Source organism: Amblyomma maculatum, unplaced genomic scaffold (assembly GCF_055883805.1).
Source record: "Amblyomma maculatum isolate TAMU_Amacu unplaced genomic scaffold, ASM5588380v1 scaffold_15, whole genome shotgun sequence".
NCBI lineage: Eukaryota > Metazoa > Arthropoda > Arachnida > Ixodida > Ixodidae > Amblyomma > Amblyomma maculatum.
Window position 1 is genome coordinate 1,563,010 of NW_028146740.1, and position 21,572 is coordinate 1,584,581.

The following is a 21,572-nucleotide window of genomic DNA, read 5'->3' on the forward strand; positions in this document are numbered from 1 at the left end:
ATCAATGCGCAACAAGTCGGCATCGTCAGGCGAGTTCGTTCTTCCGAGATTAACTGAAAATCCGCGGAAGTTTGCTGCGGCTACTACAGCAAGATAGAAACACACACGTGCGCCGTACAGCAGCCGTCCTGACTCTCGGCGAGGTGCCCAGAAAGTGACGAGTTCGTCGATAACATCACAACTGAAGAAACTCGTCAAGTTAAAAAAACCAACAGCATCCAACGCAGCTTTCCTCTTAAGCGCGGTAAAAGTATCTGCAGTGCTATGAATCTCACGACCATAAAGACAGCTAAATTAGCCTCTAGCTAGCGCATACATTGACTTAACAACTCACGTTTGAAAGATCGTTCATATGCATATACTCCGGCGTTCGCAAAAAGCACGACCACCGTACAACTACTGCAACAACCGCACGCACGACTCGCTCAGCGCGAAACGCGCTCTGTCCGCCATGTTTAGACAGCAAAGTAGTCTGCATCGATGTTGACTTCGGCGAAGCCGTCTTCGCGAGACTGCTTCGCGAGAATTGGAACGCGTCCCAAGATGGCGGCTGCTCGCGTAGCCGTCTAAGTAGACGTCTACGAGGGGGTATTGGAACGCACCCGCTTACATTATAGTATAGTGCCAATTATAGTGAACTAGAATATATATTATAGTTGTCTATAGCTTACATGGAGGAAAAAAAAGAACTTGTACGCTTATGAGTGGTCTTCGTGCCGTTCGTCGTCTACAAGTAGTGATCGAGGATTTGCTGCAGCACAGCAATGCTGTCAAATTGTCTTGAAAGATAGCTCGTCAGTATAGTCAGATCTGTCATCTGACGAGGAGTGTAGTGTGGCGGCTTTCCAAGCTCCGAGGCGAGAATTGCCCTGCGCTTGGAGTGTTGAACTGTTGAGCTACAGGTGTTTCGAGTGTGATCGCCAGTGGTGAACGCCTCTGATGTTGAATGGCACGAAATGTATTCGTTCGGCCGAGCGACGAGCTCCCGGAATGTGTCGGGCTTCTCGATGGGTGTCGACCAGCAAGGCAACGCAGTCAATCTGCTGGAAATGGTGCAGCACGTCGAGCATCACAGAGGTAAGCGCAATAGGAAAACCTGTAAAGGTGACTGTTCATACAGTGTCATTCGCATTCAAGTTGTACGCAGGCGGGAAATATACTCACAGGACGCATGCGGCGAATCCGATATTTTTAATCAGCATTTTGCGTTGCTTTTAGCTGCATATTTCTACAACGCATTATAATTTTCTTCAACTACTCTACACTGCACGAACTTAAAAAAAAAAGAATTGAGTGTGCTTGTAGTTGTCAAGATTTCTTGGTTAATGGTTTCGACGACCGAGAAAGGAAAAACAATTGTGAAATCGCCTGATACAAGTCGTTCCTTTAATTGCAAAAAAAAAAAAAAGAAAGAAAGAAAAAGTTAGCCGTCACAATACAATTTCCGCCACCAAGCCGTCTTTACCTGTTACGGAAATGGTTCACTTAGGTTTAGGTTTTGCACTGACCATTTCTTGCATTCATAGATTACACTTTACCGCAGCATAGCTTGCAGCTTTGATGATTTTGAATGTTCCTGTGCCATGCGTGTTTGATATTTTATTTGCATATAATTTAGGCACTAAACATTTGCAGGTGATCGTGTGGACCTTGTGCAGCCGTTGCAGCACTTCCGATCCGAGTCATCATGTGGGCGAGAAGTCCTGGGGCCATATTCAACATCATTAACCTCTCTGCTAGGCTTGTATAATCTGGGAGGCCACGCCTTGTCCCTGGACGGCCACATCAGATGTGAAGTGCTATGCAGATGGACAGCTCTTTTTGAAGATCGTTACAGCTTGTAGTGTGTGCAGATCACATGACATTGACGCCACCTGCAAATGGTAATCGCAGCAGGAACATCAACAAGTACAAGGAAGAGGACGTGCAACATTTATATTAACTCGGACAGGAACAACTTGATCACCTGCACTTGAGATTTTCACTCGCTGTCATGATTTTGATATATGCCACAAGGGATCAATGTGCACATTCTTACTGCTTCATGTTCGATAGCATACTGCTGAAAAGCCGTCCAAGTCTTAATTTTTTCTGTGGTTTTGAGATATAACCATCTCTTTGGTGTACATTTTGTTGATAGCATGTGCAAGAACCAAGTTCAGCTTTGGGGTGGCGCAGTGGTTACGGCGCTCGACTATTGCTCCCAAAGACGCGGGATCGAATCCCGGCCTCGGCGGCCGCTTTTGAATGGAGGCGAAAAGCAAGGCGCCCATGTGCTGTGCGACGTTAGTGCGATGTTAGAACCCCAGGTGGTCGAAATTTCCGGAGCCCTCCACTACAGCGTCTCTCATAGCCTGAGTCGCTTTGGGACGTTAAACCCCACAAACCAAACCTTTCCTTGGTGCTATAATTTTTTATCTACCATCTGTAGACATACTGAGTGTATTCTTCTACAAGTGCTGTGGCCCTTGCTGAGAGCTGTCATTCTTTGTTGTATAGTTTGCTTTTTTGTGTTCTGCTTAAACTCAGTGTGCATTTTATTAAGTGCTTCATGTCAATGAAACACAGGAAGGTACAAAAACGTTCTCCTTCTACCTCCAGAAGTGCCATTCTGAGTAGGACGTGCGGGCACCAATAGTTCACAATTCACTTTGGTGTTTGTGGCAAGCAGGCAGTCTGCGATGTACTACTTCAGTGAGAATATTTGACATACGTGCACCCTGGTGGATGTGTCTGCAGTCGTTTACCATAGCAGAGTCCATTTCGTTACACCTATCTTGTGTGCTACTAGGGTGAAACGTGAGGTGCCCACTGTGTTTTTCCACAAACTGCAGAGTGAAGCGAGCTGTGCTTCTTTGTATTTGGTTGCCTTTATGCTTGTTTTCTATTGCTTCCTTCATATGCTGAATGTAGATGAACAGCAATCAACTAGTTTTCCCGAGGATAATTTGTGCATCTATTTGGTGGTCATTGTCTTTCATTGTTGTATGCACGGAAAATGAGGCCCCCGCCAACTTGTCAACCCATTTTGGCAATTTTAGATTCCACTTTTGCAAAATTTGCCAGTTTCATTTTGCACTGCTATTACTGATGCTTTGTAGTGATGTTAATCAAGATCCCAGATAACCTGTTTAACCTTTGCATCATTTGTGTGGCTCGGCTATCAATGAATATTTTTGTATTCTTCAGTTTTTTCACAAAGGCAACTATTGACTTCTCTGTTTTGTAACTAGGTGATATTGGTGATATTGATGTGCATGTGCACCCACTGGCAAAAGTTCTTGAAGGTGGCTTCACAGGGGCAAGAATGCATTCATTTGTGTACGAGATAAATTGCTTGACATTTCATGTTTCACTATATAACCCATAGTCACAATAATGATGCACAAGCGCAGGAATGAAATGAAAACTTTTTGATAAGATTGTCCTTCATAAATTTTTGACTGCAGCTCTACAAAATGCTTTGCTCCTTTTGTGCATTGCTACATATCTTGTTCCATAAAATATCTCCCTCCATGATAGCGTTGTGTGTAGACCTTCCATACCCCTATTATGAGGCTGCTATCTGGGCCAGTTGCTTCTTGACACATTCTTGCTGCTGCCACATGCCCTCCAGCACTCACATATGTTAAAAGAGGGTTGGTAAAGCTCACATATTTATGCTCTAAGCCACTGGAGCATGGCTTCATCACTCGAGATGTTTATCGAATGATTGCATCTGTGTATAACTGCTTCATTATTTTTTTTTCTGTTAGTTGCTTTTGCAGCCTTATCTTCATTGTTCTTTGTGAGTTTTAAATTGAGAATTTTAAGGAAGGGGCATAAATTTTATGCCAATCACTTTCATTTCATTTATGTAGAAGCACTTTCAAGGAAACTTGTGTTTCATCATCACTTTTCAACATTTTGTACCATTGTGCTAGTACTGAGTTGTACAACTTTTTGCTCTCATAAGTGACAGCTGCACTAGTTTCACTTACACCTATCCTATTGTCACATGTGTTTTCTACGTTATCTAGTATCCCTATGCTTTCCTATTATATCAGCTTCAGCAATCCTCTCTGCATTTAACCCTCAGAATGTGTTCCATATTTTGCACGTCTGCTATGTGTACAGCCTAAATTGAACACCACAATATATTCTTAAGATTGCATTCAAAAGGTAACTTCCTGAAGGTACAATCCTATTGAACACAGTAGACGTCATACTATCCATAAGTGAGCCATTCTTTTTCATGATGTATTGAAGAATTTGTGAACAAAGCGATTTCATTTTATCTTGACCACATTCATCTGTTGTTTCTGTGGTACAGCCTCTGCCACAGCTGCATCTATAACTTGGCTGTTGGCACTGTGGTCAAATGTCTTGCGAGCCAGCAGAGCCTAATGTAGCGTAGATGTTCAGCTATTGGCTTCTTGCTTTTTTTTTTGATGCAGCAACGTTAAAGCCTCTTTTCTGCACAAAACGCGACATTGTGAGTGGAAAATCTTGGGCACATTTCAGACAGGTGACATGGCCGAGTACTCAATGTGATGACTCTGGCTTCACCTTTGAGATGAATGTGTGAGGTGATAAACCTTGTAGGATCTTTGGGTAATAAGACAGGCAACCCTTAGGCCATGGAATCGCATCCGTACAGCTTGGTTAGAGTGGGCTTTATAGGTATCTAGACAAGTGGTCTTTCACATAATTGGATAACTTACAGGTATATGCTACTGATATGTATCATAGAATAAATACTAGGTGTTAGCAGTAGCAAAGTCGATTCACACGAATGAGAGTCTGCAGACAGGAGCCATAAAAGCTGTTGTGTCATAGCGGTAAATGCTGAGCTTGCGTGTCCCCACAATTGTTTTTAGAGCATGAAGTTTTCAAGTGCTGTGCTGGTTTGCCTGATAGCCGTCACATTGAGTGACTTGCTGAAATAATGCTTAAGGCTTGTCTTCCTGAGACAAACATTTCTGCTTTTTGGTAGACTGCATAAAGGGAACATTCTAGGTGTGGCAGGCATTTATGCACAGATAAAATCATTGTTACACACACTATAACTACCTTTGCCCTGTTCATAACAGAATCAGGGAATACTTGCTCTGTCCCAGGTGCCGACTACCATTTAAATGACGTTGAGTTCCATAACCTTTGATACTGGTAATACTGCGGAACGCATAGCATCCCTTGACTGTAGTTGCAGCCTAGTGGTTTGAGCATTTGGGGACCAATCCTCAGTGGTGTTGGGTACTCATTGGTAAAACAGTGGGTGCTTGCTTTGCTGGTGCTGGGGTTTTCTTGGGCCAAACACTTGGAGAATGGGTTTTTGACCCTATCTTGTGTTCCCTTGCTTTGTATAACTAATTTCTCTTCTTTGGTCTCCAAGGCCGTGCCACCTTTCATATATGGCGATGAGCTGTACAAGTACAACAATACTCTAATTACTTGAATGTGTGACAGCCTTTAATTTTAGGCTGTGTATTATAGAGTGTGCAGTGCTGTAAATAAATTTTGTATTGTTTTGTATATTGTAATTTTCAGTTTTCTTATAAGCAAGGCTTCATGTCAGGTGCATGTAAAAAAAAAAATGCCAAAAAGTACCGGAAGCAAATGATACACCAATTGTTAGTCAACGACGAGCTGTTTAAAGCTACAGGGAATGTGTTACGTGAGTAGCAGGTCTCTTAAAGTGTGCATGTTTTGCCAAAATAAAGGACAGAAGCTATACTGCAACCTGTTGGAAAAACCATGCATACAAGACACACTAGCTGCAAATCATACGCTCATTTAAATCACGTTTAGTTTTCCAATGATATGCAATCAGAATGTCGAAAAAGTAAATTTCATGCTTTATTCCCATATTTATGCCTGTATTCAGGTGAGGTTCATTTGAGCATGTTTTTGAGTCAGAGTGTAGAGAGTGGATGTTAGACAGTTGCACATTGGACATTATGCATTGCTGGAAGAGCACACAGGGGATGGCAAAGCCAATACAAATCATACAGTATTATCACCTGGCATTAAAGAACCTTTGCCAAAAAATCCAGAACACCACCCTAATGTGCTGCAGGCCACATCAGCCTTGCAATTCATGCCTCTTTTTGTCTAATATTGTCCCCGTGCATGCTTCTGTTTTTCTTTTTTGTTGCTGTTACTTTTTTACTTACGGTGTCCTTAAAGTCACGCTTGTTTTCCCCTTTGGCTCCCTTGCTTCACTCAGAGACAGGTTCGGGCTTTGTGTAGCATGTGCACTGGTTAATGCGTGCATGAATGCTACATTCAATGACAATTGCTTCAAGAAAATGGTTTCCATACTGCATCTAGCTCATTGTAATTAGGCATCATATATCATATTGCCGCATAGAAGACGACGCAAAAGATGACGACAAGCGCGAGCCTGGAAGTGAAAGAAGCTTGAACACAAGACTTGTTCTGGTCGACCATTCAAACCATCTATCGCTAGGTTCTCCTTGGTCTTCTACCGAGACGTGACACTGGTGGAGCGCGCTGGGGTATGCATAGGACTCCTTCCGGCAGTCCACAGCGGATCCCAAACATCGACACGCCTGTCCATCGTGCTAGCCGCCGCCTTCTAGGCCTAGCGCCGGAGTACACTCATCTGCCGAACGACTCCTCAAACGCCCAAGTTCCTAAGACCTCTCAAGCCATGGCACATACCAATCCTACACCGGTGACTCTACAGAACACCAAGGTGCCAGAGTGCTTTCGCGGAGAAGCGTTTGAAGATGTGGAAGACTGGCTCGACCAGTTTGAGCGAGTGTCAAAGATCAACCAGTGGAGCGCAGACCAGAAGCTTTGTAATGTTTATTTTGCCCTTCAGGATAATGCTAGAACGTGGTTTGAAAACCATGAGGCCAGCTTATCCACATGGGATGACTTCCGCTGCCAGCTGGTCGACACTTTCGCGAGAACTGACCGACGGGACAATGCGCTGCGCCTGCTTGAAGTGCGCATCCAGAAGCCAAATGAGAGCGTGGCTATGTTTGCGGAAGACATGGCTCGCCTTTTTCGCCGTGCCGACCCTGATATGAGTGAACCAAAGAAGCTACGGCATCTCATGCATGGCGTCAAAGAACAGGTGTTTGCCGGCTTGGTCCGCAACCCCCCTAAAACCGTGAGTGAGTTCGTTAAGGACGCTACGGCTATCGAACGAGCCCTCCAAGACCGGTGCCGCCAGTACAACCGACCGGTCAACTGTGCCCCGACGACTGCGGCGGCGCTGACTGCAACAGATACGACCACTCTTCGAGACATCATTAGAGGCATTGTCCTTGAGGAGCTGCAGCGAATTACGACTACGAAGGCTCAGTCGTCAGGGGCCCTCATGGAAACAGTAAGGAATGAAATTCGATACGCCCTATCACCGTCTACACCATGCAACGAGTCTCATCCAGTCCACAACGCGGCACCCCTTTCCGAACCATACCACGCTCCAAAACCGATCAGCTGCACGGCCAACATTCCTGCAGCTTACCTCGAGCCGCAGCCCGAGAGCTATGCTGCGGTCCTTCGTCGCCCACCTCCAGACCACGCCCCACCGAGCTCACCGAACCGTCAGGAGATTCGGTTCCTCCAGGGGCCTCAGTGGGCGCCTCCCAGGCGCTCTCAACTGCGCCGAACTGACAGGTGGCGCAGTTATGACAGCCGACCACTTTGTTTCTACTGCGGACAACCTGGTCATGTGTATCGGTACTGCCGCCACCGCGAAGAGGGGCAGTCCTTTCCGCTTGCTTCTGCTCGCCGCCGCTTCGACACTGATTCTGCCCAAATCGACGACGACCCTCCGGTCAGCAGGGAAACCGAATCCCCGGGCTTCCGCCGCCGCTCCTCCCCATCGCCACAGCGTTATTCGCCGACGCGTCGCAACACTACTGGCGTTAGCGGACGGCGGTCTCCTAGCCCTCACCGGGGAAACTAAGAGCTGCAACCTCGCGAGGGGAGGTTGCAACCAGTCTAAAAGTGTCGAAACCCTCACCACCGCCGCAACTGCCGACAACCCGGGCTTCTGACGCCGCCGCTAACATTGACATTTCCGCACTACCGCCGAAAATGCCGTACCAGATGATCAGCCATGACGACGAAGCTAACAGCGCCGACCTTGCCGCGCTTCCGCCGCAAATGCCGAAAGGGACGATCAACCCAGATAATTTTGTTAGCGCTGACCTCGCCGTTTCCATTGATGGGCTGGCGGTACATGCTCTGGTGGATACCGGGGCAGATTTTTCAATTATTAGCCAGAAACTGGCCGACACCCTGCGCAAAGTAAAAACTGAATGGACTGGGCCAGTAATAAGAAGTGCTGGGGGTCAGCTACTGGCACCGACAGGGAAATGCACTGCCCGGATAGGAATAGGAAACGCGGTGTTTGTTGGCAGCTTCGTTATTCTCCCTGACTGCTGCAAAGACCTCATCTTGGGCATGGACTTTCTGCGTCTTCATGGGGCTGTAATCAGCATCCGTGACAGCATCGTTGCCTTCACCAATAACCATGAAGACCTTGGTTATGCGCAAGTACCACTATTGCCCTTACGCGTCGCCAATGAGACGGTGACATTACCTCCGAGATCATGTTCTCTTGTTGAAGTGAAATGCGACGTGGCGCATACAGGCGATGGCGTCGCCGAACGGGCAGTTACCCTGGTACTCAGCCGAGGTGTTTCTATAGCTCGAGGGCTGGTCAACTTGACCAATGGGCATACCGAACTGCTGCTGACAAACTTCAGCGACGAGCGTCAGCAAATTCCGAAAGGCACAACTGTGGCCTTTTTCGACAGCCTCCCAAATGCGCAGCACTGTTGCTTACTGCAACAGAGAGGATCAGTGTGCAAGACACCCGTAACCATCGTTGATGTGAGCCCAAATCTGTCTTCTTCAGAGCGGGACCGCCTTTTGGATCTCATAGATCAATTTCGAGACTGTTTTGCTTCAGAATCGCGGATCGGCCAAACGCCTTTGACAAAACATCGAATTATCACGGATGACTCGATTCGCCCGATTCGACAAAATCCCTACCGTGTGGCTCCGAAAGAACGTGAAGCCATTCAGCGCCAGGTGGCTGAAATGCTTAGAGACGACGTTATCCAGCCGTCACAGAGTCCCTGGGCTTCCCCCGTGGTACTTGTTAAAAAGAAAGACGGCAGCTTACGATTTTGCATAGACTATCGCAAGCTCAACCAAGTGACCAAAAAAGACGTGTACCCTCTCCCTCGCATCGACGACTCCTTGGATCGCCTACGAAATGCACGTTACTTCTCGTCGATGGACTTGAAAAGTGGATATTGGCAAATCGAAGTGGATGAGAGGGATCGGGAGAAGACAGCATTCATCACTCCCGACGGATTGTATGAGTTTAAAGTCCTCCCGTTCGGTTTATGCTCGGCGCCAGCAACATTTCAGAGACTGATGGACACTGTGCTTTCGGGACTTAAGTGGCAAACATGCTTGGTGTATCTTGACGACGTGATAGTGTTTTCGGCTACATTTGAAGAGCATCTACTCCGTTTGCTAGCTGTGTTTCAGGCCATACAATCTGCGGGCCTCACATTAAAACCCGAGAAGTGCCACTTCGGTTACGAGGAGCTGCAGTTCTTAGGCCACGTCGTCAGCCAAGAAGGTGTTCGGCCGGATCCTGAAAAGCTCTCCGCAGTCGCCAAGTTCCCAACACCTACGGACAAAAAGACATTGCGGCGCTTCTTGGGTCTTTGCGCCTATTACCGTCGGTTTATTGCTGGCTTCTCACGAATAGCCTGGCCATTAACTTCACTGACTCGTGACAACGCTGTCTTTCGCTGGGGTGAAGAACAGCAACAAGCTTTCAATGAGCTGAGGAGGCGTCTACAGACACCACCTGTCCTGGCGCACTTTGATGACGACGCCCCTACACTGCTTCATACGGATGCCAGCAACGTGGGCTTAGGTGCTGTGTTAGTGCAGCGCCAGGATGGTGTGGAAAAGGTAATTGCTTACGCCAGCAGGACCCTATCTAAAGCAGAAGCGAACTACTCGGCAACCGAAAAAGAATGTCTTGCAGTGGTATGGGCGGTTATGAAATTCCGCCCTTATTTGTACGCTCGCCCCTTTCAAGTCGTCAGCGACCATCACTCTCTCTGTTGGCTGACGAACTTAAAGGACCCTTCAGGGAGACTCGCGCGTTGGAGCCTTCGATTGCAAGAATTTGACATGGCAGTTATTTACAAATCTGGAAAGAAGCACACAGATGCAGATTGCCTTTCGCGAGCGCCGGTCGAACCTTCCACTATGACCGATGAAGACACTGCGTTTTTAGGTGTCATAGATGACGCAACGCTTTCCCAACAGCAGCGAGAGGATCAGGAATTGCTCCCTCTTATTGATTTCTTGGAGAAGCGAACTACGGTTGTGCCGAAGATTTTCGCCCGAGTAATCTCTTCATTTTTTATTCGCAACAACGTCCTTTACAAGAAGAACTTCCGTCCTGGGGGAAACAGTCTTCTGCTCGTCGTCCCATCGGTTCTCCGCACTGAAGTTTTGCAAGCGTGCCACGACGAGCCAACCGCCGGTCACCTAGGCTACACCCGCACGTTGGCTAGAGTACAGCACGGATACTACTGGCCAAAACTGCCGGCGACAGTGAAACGCTATGTACGTACGTGCATTGACTGCCAGCGCCGTAAATCACCCCCTGTAAAACCAGCTGGCCTACTCCACCCTCTTCAAGTGCCAGCGACACCTTTTAAGCAAATTGGCATGGACCTCCTGGGACCATTTCCGACGTCTACAGCCGGGAATAAATGGATAATTGTCGCCACTGATTATCTGACCCGCTACGCGGAGACCAAGGCTCTGCCAAGGGGTACCGCCGCCGAAGCAGCTAGGTTCTTCGTTGAGAACATTGTCCTGAGGCATGGCGCTCCGGCACTTATTATAACTGACCGAGGAACTACATTTACGGCCGAACTTTTGGAAATCGTTCTTCGCCTCAGTGGTACCAGTCACCGTAAAACTACTGCCTATCACCCTCAAACCAATGGGTTGACGGAACGCCTCAATAAGACCCTCGCAGACATGCTTTGCATGTACGTCGACGTAAACCACAAGAATTGGGACGAAATACTTCCCTACGTTACGTTCGCCTACAATACGGCCCGCCAAGACACCACTCGCATGACACCATTCAGCCTCCTTCACGGGCGACCAGTAACAACTATGCTGGATGCAATGTTGCTCCCGAATGCCGACACCGATGATCTCGACCAGGACGCCGAGGAATTCGCTCAGCGTGCAGAGGAAGCTCGCCAACTAGCTCGTGTGCGGATTCAAAATCAGCAGGAGCACGATGCACAACGCTACAATCAGAGACACCGGCATGTAATGTACGAACCTGGCGACAAAGTGTGGGTCTGGACACCTATTCGCCGCCGTGGACTCTCCGAAAAACTATTGCGACGATACTTTGGACCCTACGTTGTTCAGCGACGTTTAACCGACGTCACTTATGAGGTGATGCCAGACGGGGTGTTGACATCAAAGCGACGCCAGCACCAAGCTGACGTCGTCCACGTCGTGCGTATGAAGCCATACCACTCAGTCTGACCTTAACCTCCTACTTCCTTTTGTTCTCATCGGGACGATGCTTCCTAACGAGGGGGGCAAATGCCGCATAGAAGACGACGCAAAAGATGACGACAAGCGCGAGCCTGGAAGTGAAAGAAGCTTGAACACAAGACTTGTTCTGGTCGACCATTCAAACCATCTATCGCTAGGTTCTCCTTGGTCTTCTACCGAGACGTGACAATATTCACTCTTCATGTCTGTTCCTTCACTTCCTGATCGTTAAATAGTATATGTGAAGGCATTTCTCTAGCCGACCTCATCACCCTTCTCTCCTCTGAGGAATCTTGCTGCACTGAAAGAAAGTGCCGGATGCTATTGTAAGTGCAAAACTGGTAAACAGTAGCAAGGAACTAGGCTGTACCTGACAAATTTTGTTTCTCTTGTGACATTGTGGTGTGATGTGCACCTGCATCAGACGAGCAGTGTTGCTACTTTTATAAAATGTTTTTATGCAACATGCTCAGAAACCAAGCAGAATAATACCGACAGATTTTTTTTTTATTTTAACGAGGTAATTAATACATCTGCCACAACACAGTGACACTCTGCATGCGGTGAAATGTGCATACAGCGTGCTATGTCTAATTCAGGGCACATTAAATGCCATCAGCGTGAAAGCTAACCTGTTGCTGCCAGTGGGCATCTGGATACACTTTTTATTGCATTTTCATTGCTGCCAGAAAATCTTATCTGCTTATTTTTGCGGCTGCGTGAAAACGTCCCCGCCGCGATGGCTCAGTAATGATTATAGACGCTTGGCTCTCTGACCCGCAATATATATGTGCGTAGCCCAGTTACGACGATCGCATTTCGATGGAATTAACACGCTAAAGGTGGTCCGATGTCAGCGCATGCTAAGATCGCCAGATATATGGCCTAATCGAGCTCTCCACTATGCGTGTTTTCACTACGCCGCTCCACCGGGCCGATATCCGCACGCTACACCACTGAAGCCGACATACCCGCGGCCGTAGCAGACTTGCTAACATGATGGAAACGGTGGGCTGCCGCAGGCAGTTTCCAACGACAGTGATACCCTGAGAAGGCCAGCGTTGTCGTCGGTCAGGTGCGTCTCTTCTCTAGAGGAAACTGCAGCCCGAAAATCTGTTGGGCGCTTCCAATTCTCAGTATTCGTAAACAAATTCTTTAATCCTGATACTCGCCGATTTCTCTGCGCGACTAAGTCCTTAAATGAAACACGCACAGCTAGCCACATGCAGGCATCTCAAGTGAGGCATCGCTCACACTTGACGACCGGCTGTTTGTGGGGTTTGCGTCGAGTACCGCCGTTCGTTCAGCCTAGCTGCTGCTGGACATCCGACAGCGTGTGTACTATGATGCACTGTGGTCGCAACGACCGTAACTAGTACAGTACACTCTCCTCAGCCTTGCCCTGCCGCGCGACGCGTATATGCAGCGTAAACACTGTTCGCACCGACCCTTCAGCTTCTTGGCATCGCAGCGTTGGCATTTTTGTAATCGGCGCCAAGTAGCAGACGACGGCGTTATTTTTTGTAACTTTTTTTCTTGTTTTTAAATTTCGTCATCAATTTCTGTATTTACGCGTTTTAGCGCCGCCTTAATTTTCACGTCACGGGTACGTCACAACATGGCCGAAAAGGCGAATATCGAGGATCGGGCCCCTGGGGCCCGATCCTCGAACCAGACCTTCTTTATTGAAATGCTCCGTCGCTTCTGCGCATGCGCTGAAAGAAGTGAGGAGAAATAACTTGCAGGATGTGACGTAGCCTTGTTTTGTTTTGTTTGTAAAATGTCTGCCGCTTCTCGTCGCCGTTTCAAGAGATAGACCGATAGCTGCAAACGGATCGCTCTCAAAATCGCTCTCAAAGGCCTACGTCCTATTGGTCAGTTCTGACCGGTCAGTTCTGCGTCACCGGTGGACGTCATCAGACGTCATGAACACGAAAGAAATGATGACGTTGAGCCCCTAAATATGGCCGCCAATTGAGAGCGTTTTTTTGAGAGCGACAGAAGCAGTCTCAAACGTTTGAGAGTGAAAATGGCTGCCGCGTAAATTGCGATGCGCCGCTTTGAGGCATTGTATCGGCGATCCACAGCGAAGAATGAAGCACGAGCACGCGTTTGACTTGCCGGACAAGTTGCTCCGGCTCTGTTCAACTCGGGAACAAGCAGAAAGTGTAGTGACTGCGCGACGATTGCCGACGAACATCGATGAACGGCGGCTTGCGGGCAAGTACGTCGTCACCGCGGCGGCAAGCGCACCGCATTTTTTTGCTACCGGAGGCTTCCAACCACGATTATACCGTGCTTCCAACGTACGTAGGGAATGTAAGATCGTTTGCATCACGCAGTGCGTCGGTAGCGGAAGCCATCGGGCGGAACGATGATTGCCGTCAAGGATACGGAAACAAGTCGCTAGGCAAGGGGTTCTACGCACGTTGTGAACATCACAATAGTGAGTAGATTTTGTTATTGACTGCGTGTGTTTGCCAAAGAGTTAACTTGTATTGTGCCTGCTTTATCTCAGATCTGCGACGCGAACATGCGCATTTCGTGACCCTGGCTGCCCCGCCGGACCAACGCCTCCTCCACGGCGCGTTCGTCTAGCGTTTGTGAATGCGCCGTAAAAACGCCTGCTTCTTTTCATTTCATCCTGCTGTCAATTATATATGCGCGAATCAAAAGCGTCCAAAATAAAGTTGTAAGTTCAGTGCAGTTGTGTGTGTCCCTAGTCTTGTCCTTGTCTGCCAGCACTGTGACACCATAATGTTTGATAGCGGTACTCCTGTGCACCGAAAGGTGATCGAAGGTCTGCTGAACACCTGCGTCTTTTTCCTGATTAAGATCTAAAAACCCGTGTTGGTGATCGAATGATCTTGATTATATGCATTGATGTGTGCAATACCACTTGTTGTAAGTCGGCTTCTCTGCAAGGCTTTTTTTCCCAACCAAAAGGTCTCGTTCCCACTCGTGCATTGTTTTTTAACAGTTGTCTTCAAAATGACCTAGCGAGAGCTGTCGAAAGGGTTCTGTATACCTGCCCTTTATATGTAAAGCACAGGATGAAGGGACTATTGATTGTCCAGCGCGCCTTGCTCCTCGATGACTGGTTTCGGGCCATTTGTCACGCTCCCTGCCTGCGACACATTCGCGGCTTGAAAGTGAATGCGCCGTAAAAACGCCTGCTTCTTTTCATTTCCGCAAAGACCGGGAGTCTTTTCTGAGGACAATACTTTTTTTTTTTTTTCGAAAACAAGCCTTGCAGGGAGAAACTGACTTAGATTTCGGCTTCGGCAAGAGATACATTTCCTGAATATGCTGAGACGGGCTATATGCCAAAGAATGCATGTTGCAGTGAAATTTTGTTCATGGCAAAAGCAATAGGAGACAAATATTTATAGTGTTTAAATTTATTTGCTGCCTAAGAGATCGGGGTGCTTCTGTTATGCAGGTAATCATCACTACCAAGTTACAAGGCTGTCCTTACAATGATGCCTGCCTAAACAGCATTGGCACACGTTGTAAGCATTCCTGCGAATGTTTACGATTCTGGCTGTGGGCTACTTAGTATGGATCTTCAATTGAGTGCTAAAGCATGCTCAAAAGCTGTTGAGATTAGCAAAAGATGGGCCTAAGTGGATGTCATATTTTGGTTACCCATGAGACGGCAACTACCCACTGAAGTCATGGCTGATTACACCAGCGCCAAGCCATCCCAGTCCCAGCTCGCTGTCTCTTCTCTGCTACCGTCTTGCAGCCTGGTACAGTTGGCTGTGGTCACTGTGGTGTAAACATGCTTAAACTGAAAAGTGCAGTATTACAGCAAGGCAGTAAATGTTCATGATGCTGACTGTAATCAGAAAATACTACCAACAAAGATCTTTTTTTTTTACTGCCACTTATATTCAGTAGAAACACTTATTTCTTGGCAGCAGCATTTCACTTGAGTGTTTTTACTGCAAAAGAGGGAGCATATAGAGAAGCACATGTACCTTGATATACATTGACCATACAACATTGACATGTACATTCGAGAATAAATTACTAGGCCCAAAGAAGCCATTCCATTGCATATTGAAGCTACCTATACAAATAGGTACTGTATGCATGGTGCAGTATACAAAATGCTTATATATCAGATATAACAAAGCTGTAGCTGCTGCTCTGCTGTAGCAGCTGCTAGGAGAATAGTGCACTTTACTTGGCTTCAGTGCCCAGAATGACTGCTGAATGACAAAAATCTTAGTGACAATAAAATAACTGCAATCATAACAAATGCATTGCTGGGGCTATGTGTAAATAAAGGTTATTTTACACTAATAAAACGTGCAACACTGTCAAGAAGAATGCTAAACAGCTTGAAGACAGTAGAGGAAGCTAAACTAGAAGCATCCAATAAATGACTACGCCATAAATGTGTGATATACACATTTTGCACAGCTACTTTTGTCATTGGCATTTATTTTCTAAGTCTTTTCAAAAAATGACCAAAAAAATTCATCTTCTGTTCAAACTAATATTTTAATAGAAAAGGCTTGTACATAATTCACACAATATTGAAAGAGAATGCGTAATGTGTGTAAAATGAACATATTTTGAAACACTAAAGACTCTTTGATGGATATAAAGGCACTTGATAGCTAGTTGTCATAGTGCGATCGCAGAAATTGAGCCGATTTCGAGCTCGCTCGCGGCATCACATGCATGATACGCTTGCTTTTCCTGCCGACAGAGTGGACACCGTCTAGCACGAACAGAAGCTATGACACCGTCAGAGAGGCCTTGCAACAATGTGCGACCAACACCATCATTCTTACCGCTGCGCGAAATGCAACATACTAGACATCCCTGCTCAGGCCTACCTTTATCGCCTCTAAACTGAGGTCTGGTAGAATTAACTCGTTCTCGCCTCGGTGACAATTAAAAAAAAAAAAAAAAAAAGAGTGCTTTCTTTCTCTTAAACAAACCAAAACGGAGCGTAAACGTCGGTTTCTGTACCTCACACAGAACATCAGCTACTGAACATGAACGGAATGGAGCAGCAGTAGCATCAATCGCAATATAAAGAACCGAGCCCAATGTGCCTGAAGTCAACTGGTTGCGAAGCACAGCAGCGAGTCTGGGCTTGCACGACAAGTCAGTGGTGAAGGGTCGTGCGTGGGATCTCGTTTCCCGCACTGCAGTCGCGAGCTCTTGCATAGCGGCTGACACCTACTTTACTGATACTGTCAGCTTCCATCTATCGGCAGAAGTAATAGTGTAGCCTTCATTTTCCTCTTGTATTTTCCAAAGAAACAACACTAGATCACATGGCTACCGCTCGTCGCTCTTGTCATCGCTGGTAAGCACTGATGAAAAACACTCTTCAGCAAGCTATTTTCGTGACAAACACTTTCACCAAGCTGTTCACTGCAGGTTCGTAGCCTTTACTGCTTTCAGTCAGATTTTTCCGGCAACTAACAACATCCGCAGAGGACCTCGATTTTAAACTACGCGTAAAAAGCAGCAAATAGACTGGAAAATCAGCTGTTTCTTTGCAGGCCGCCATGTTCACGCCTCGCTGTCGTCAGCTGACCCTCGCGGCGGAAATCGTTACCTAGGCGCACATTTAATTGTAATACTGAAAATGCTTCTATTTTTAGTTGCCGTATTGTAGCTTCGAACAATGTTTCTTAGGTAAATAGAACATTTATACTTTTATTCGCTGCGTTTTCACGAAAAATGTTTGCACACGGCCCCTTTATCGTGCAAATAAAAGTTTCCGGGGTGGGGCTTTGCTATTAAGCACCCTAGCCTGCTTGTAATTGGCCAAAGCCGTGATGTCGTCACACTTCACATGTCTGAGCCTCGTCATTTTGACGTCACGCTCTCAAACTTGAGAGCGATTTTGAGAGCGGTGCGTAATACGGCCCCTGGATCCGCAGGCTTTTCAATCTGTAACCCGCGCCGACGCCCAATAGGAAGGAGACGAATAGCATCAACGACAGCTGCCTGCCGCTCAGTGTAACCGACATGCCGACACACGAGGCGAATCTTCGTCCTCGGAACAGCAAAACAAAGCATGCATGCAGGCACGACTCGCGAACTTTTTTCAAACCTTCTGCTCCGTCGCTTCTGCGCATGCGCCAGTTGAAAGAAGAGAGGAGGAATAACTTGCCGGATGTGACGTAAAACTTCACGTTTCGTTTGTAAAATCGTAAAATGTCTGCCGCTTCTCGTCGCCGTTTTTAGCTATAGGCCGATAACTGGTCGCCAGCAGCTCCCTTCTCCCGAGCAGTGGGAAGCCGTGCTGGTCAGCTCGGACCATAGAGTTCCTTACACTAACTAGAGGGAAAGGTGAGGGCGCTGCACTTCAGCCACCATGGGCGCATGATGGACGCGCTAAGGGTACCGTTGTCAGATGGGAGGAGGTTTGGCACCAGAAGGCACCGCACCTCAAGGTCTCACATAACCTATCTGCCCGTCATCATTCATACATCATCCCCGGTACCTCCCCCTCCTCCCGGATGTCCGGGGGGAGGAGGATTTTGATTCGGGATGACGGATGCCCTCGGATGCCCTGAAGGACAACTGTAACTTTAAAGGGCTTCATATCGATACTGTTATGGTACGCCCAGAAACCTCGCAAATAATCGGTGGCCTGCTCCACATGTCTATGAAGTCTTGCTCGCTGAGGTGACGCTGCTCACGGCTTAGGTGAAACCAGACCTCCCTGCGGACTCGTGCGAGTACCTCATGAAGGCCTGGGACACTGCGCGAAAAAGCAGCGGCGCACCTGGCAGACCAGACTTGGTACATGCACTCAACGAGCAAGAGCACAAACTGTTTCACAGCATGCCTGGGTAACGGGTTGAGGTACCGGACAGTTTGATATGGCACTCCTGGAATGCTAAACAAGGTAGCCACTCGTCGAAGGAGGGCTGCTGGGAGAAGACATTGTGTAAAAATATGCACAAGGTCTTCACGACCACCACAGAACGGGCAAACAGCTCGCTCGTGTGAATGCCTTGCTGCGGATGGGAAGCCGTCCATGTGCAAAGCGATACATGAACGTTGCTCTGCTTGCATCCAAAAAGTCTGCCAGTATCAGATTCCAGCTTGGACGCATATTGGACAGATCTGTTTGAATATACCTAGGGGGGAGCTTCGGTGTCAAAAGATTGGCTAGATCTTTTAACGGTACTGCCAGAATATCTATGTCGGCCTGGAGGCCTCTGAGTCGCTCCAAGCAGTTAGCTGCTTGGGCGTAAAAGGGCGAAGGAGAGCCAGAACGGGGAACACAGTGGGAAAACGTGCTTTGCGAAAAAAGACGAAGGCGGGTGCTCAGGAAGAACGAGGTCAAGCTTCGAGTCAGGGACATGTCTGAATTCAGGGCTGTCTGGGTCCATCTGACGTGTAGCACTGCGGTTACTATGCCCAGGTCGGGGCCTAGTAACGCGCTAAGGGTGCGTTCCAATTCTTAGGGTGCGTTCCAATACCCCCTTGTAGACGTCTACTTAGACGGCTACGCGAGCAGCCGCCATCTTGGGACGCGTTCCAATTCTCGCGAAGCAGTCTCGCGAAGACGGCTTCGCCGAAGTCAACATCGATGCAGACTACTTTGCTGTCTAAACATGGCGGACAGAGCGCGGTTCGCGCTGAGCGAGTCGTGCGTGCGGTGATTGCAGTAGCTGTACGGTGGTCGTGCTCTTTGCGAACGCCAGACTATGCATATGAACGATCTTTCAAACGTGAGTTGTTACGTCAATGTATGCGCTAGCTAGAGGCTAATTTAGCTGTCTTTATGGTCGTGAGATTCATAGCACTGCAGATTCTTGTACCGCGCTCTGAGAGGAAAGCGTGCGTTGGATGCTGTTTGTCTTCTTTTTTAACTTGACGACGAGTTTCTTCCGTCTTGATGTTATCGACGAACTCGTCGCTTTCTGGGCACCTCGCCGGGAGTCAGGACGGCTGCTGTACGGCGCACGTGTGTGTTTCTATCTTGCTGTAGTAACCGTGTCAAACTCTTCCGCGGATTTTCAGTTAATCTGGGAAGAACGAACTCGCCGATGCCGACTTGTTGCGCATTGTTTTTTTTTTTTTGTGCCTGTACGTTATTAAAACGACTTGTCTTTGGTTTCCTCGTCTAGTGACTACGGACAACAGGTGTAACGGCATGAATTTTTTCGTTTGCTGTAGCCGGTTATTACCTTTCGTCTGTAATCCCCTCAAGTTTACAGTATTTAGCATGTTTTCATTATTACAGCTGTGTGAATGAGACATCTGAGAAGCATGTAGACTTCAGCATCAGTAATAAAAAAGGAAAAACGGACTAACGTTCTCTTCCGTCAATTCGTGAGCGGGCTCATTGCGTGAGAAGTCGGTCTGCTACAAGTTAACCTAGTAATAGTCTGTCTATGTTGTGGCGATTACACATGTAATATTGTTGCTGCAAAAAATTGGCAAACCGTTAAAAACGTGATTTTCACCTGTATTGCCGTAAATCTTTAAAGAAAACAGCATTATAATAATTATTCAAACGTTTTAGTTCAACCTTTATGCCGCGAGGTGACGCCAGGCGTAGGCAGGTAGACGCGTTCCAATACGCGACCCTGAAGACGTCTACGTAGACGTCTACAGGTTCGCGTATTGGAACGCGTCTATATAGTGCCTAGAATATACTGGTATATTCTAGGCACTATAGCGTCTACCTCTTTACGCCTAGCGTCACCTCGCGGCATAAAGGTTGAACTAAACCGTTTTAACAACTATTATAACGCTGTTTTCTTTAAAGATTTACGACAATACAGGTGAAAATCACGTTTTTAACGGTTCGCCGATTTTTTGCAGCAACAATATTGCATGTGTAATCGCCACAACGTAGATAGACTGTTAATAGGTTAACTTGTAGCAGACAGACTTCTCACGCAGTGAGCCCTATCACGAATTGACGGAAGAGAACATTAGTCCGTTTTTCCTTTTTTATTACTGACGCTGAAGTGTACATGCTTCTCAGATGTCTCATTCACACGGCTGTAAGAATGAAAACATGCAAAATACTGTAAACTTGAGGGGATTACGGACGAAAGGTGATAACCGGCTACAGCAAACGAAAAACTATGCCGTTACACCTGTTATCTGTAGTCACTAGACGAGGAAACCAAAGACAACTCGTTTTAATAATCTACAGGCACAAAAAAAAATCAGTGCGCAACAAGTCGGCATCGTCAGGCGAGTTCGTTCTTCCGAGATTAACTGAAAATCCGCGGAAGAGTTTGCCACGGCTACTACAGCAAGATAGAAACACACACGTGCGCCGTACAGCAGCCGTTCTGACTCCCGGCGAGGTGCCCAGAAAGCGACGAGTTCCTCGATAACATCACGACTGAAGAAACTCGTCGTTAAAAAAGAACACCAACAGCATCCAACGCACGCTTTCCTCCTAAGCGCGGTAAAAGAATCTGCAGTGCTATGAATCTCACGATCATAAAGACAGCTAAATTAGCCTCTAGCTAGCGCATACATTGACGTAACAACTCACGTTTGAAAGATCGTTCATATGCATATATTCCGGCGTTCGCAGAGAGCACGACCCTTGGCACGACCACCGTACTACTGCAACAACCGCACGCACGACTCGCTCAGCGCGAAACGCGCTCTGTCCGCCATGTTTAGACAGCAAAGTAGTCTGCATCGATGTTGACTTCGGCGAAGCCGTCTTCGCGAGACGGCTTCGCGAGAATTGGAACGCGTCCCAAGATGGCGGCTGCTCGCGTAGCCGTCTAAGTAGACGTCTACGAGGGGGTATAGTGCCTAGAATATACTGGCTAGTGTGCCGAGGGCGCGCGCTGGCGTGTCCGCCGCGGTGATGCCTTCCCGCTACCACCGCGGGGTGGCGCTACCAATAGCTAAGGTGCTATCGCTCCGCGTTCGCGGCCTCGGCAGCATAGGCGGCATATAGGTCCGGATAGCGCGCTGCGCTTTTCACTATGAAACCTGTCTCTCGACCG

The 21,572-nt window shown here is 47.5% G+C and overlaps 2 long non-coding RNA genes across 2 annotated transcripts in view; one reads left to right on the forward strand and one right to left on the reverse strand.

The window, feature by feature from the left end:
* The first annotated feature begins 171 nt into the window (after positions 1-171).
* LOC146171920 (uncharacterized) lies at positions 172-4,429 on the forward strand. Its single transcript, XR_014702684.1, has 2 exons — positions 172-1,077; positions 1,636-4,429. It is a non-coding gene; the product is annotated as an uncharacterized LOC146171920 (long non-coding RNA).
* Positions 1,401-21,572, reverse strand: part of LOC146171921 (uncharacterized) — a 49,638-nt gene continuing 29,466 nt past the window's right edge. The window contains exon 3 of the long non-coding RNA XR_014702682.1: positions 1,401-1,874. This is a non-coding gene — a long non-coding RNA (uncharacterized LOC146171921). The remainder of the gene's footprint in view (positions 1,875-21,572) is intronic.